We start from the raw sequence: 1321 nt of genomic DNA on the forward strand, positions 1-1321 counted from the left end.
GTTTGTAAATAGGATCTCAAGTCCGCATCTTGTACAGCAATTAACCACTAGGAAGAATATATGCAGTGTATTATTTGTTGAAACTGTACTTCTGATTGGATTTGAAACTGTCTCATTGCTGTTTATCAATAAAACTTTGAAAAAAAATAAAAAAAATTTTTAAAAATTATGTATATATCTTTAAAGTTTTGGTCTAGCTATCTCCCTCAAAGTCTTGTGTGATCGTTGGTGGGACTTTTTCAGAGGTGTAACCTTCTTTCATTCCTGTTAGTCTTTCAATTGATGAATCAAGTTTGTGATGCTCAGATAAAGGGTGTGTGATTACTGAATAAACACATTAACTGGTTTGGCACTGTTCTAATCCCAGTAGACTGTATACAATATAAGGAACAGAAAAAGGATTGTCTTGTCACTTGCTTGCCTTTTCTTGCTATCTTCTGCTTGCCATGAACTGCAATATCCCTCTGCCAACCCACTCTGCCTTGGAGCCAGCCGCTTATGGGCTGAAACTTCTACAAACTAGAGCTAAACAAACCTTTATGCCTTTAATTTTGGATGTCAAGTATTTTGTTGAGGGAACAAAAGAAAAGTAAGACAAGACACAAAAAGGTAGACAGATACAGATACAGACAGGGATAGACAGACAGACAGACAGACAGACAGACAGACAGACAGACAGACAGACAGACAGACAGAATCTCCGTACACTGGAGTCTAGTGTAGTCCAGCAATTCACAATGCTGTAAAATGTGAGGAAAAAGTAATCACTATTTTATAGTAATGAAACAACACAGCTTCCATCAACCTAGTCCTTCCTTTCTTTCTTCCTAACTCTTCCTTTTTTTCCTCTTCAGTTTACCCAGAATATCTGATTTTTTCCTGCATTCTTCTATTTTCTCTTTCCTTTCTACTTGGATATTTTATTCTGTGTTATTGGTTTTGATCTCATGTTACTTTTTAATTAATGGCAGCCCATTATACATCCTTTTAAAAAATGCCCAAAGTTCAAGTCAATACTTCTTTCATTATAGCCTTTCAACTGACTAGAATCCAGTATTGAGACATTTTAATATTCAATAATGCTTTACATATGATTTTAAATTGACTAAGCTTTAGTTGATACTTTTTGATTAAGATGATTTTTAATTGCAGTTTTCAAATTTTAAGTATACTAATCATTATTTTACAAGGAAAGCACAAATCTTTCCTGACATTTGAAATTAGAAATGAGAGGCAACTACAAAAAAGGCAATAAAACATTTCAATTAGGATAAGAACATTATTTCAGGGTTAAGAAATAGTAATATTACTTACATTATAT

The sequence above is a fragment of the Octodon degus genome, unplaced genomic scaffold, assembly GCF_000260255.1.
Source record: "Octodon degus isolate 3935 unplaced genomic scaffold, OctDeg1.0 scaffold00025, whole genome shotgun sequence".
NCBI lineage: Eukaryota > Metazoa > Chordata > Mammalia > Rodentia > Octodontidae > Octodon > Octodon degus.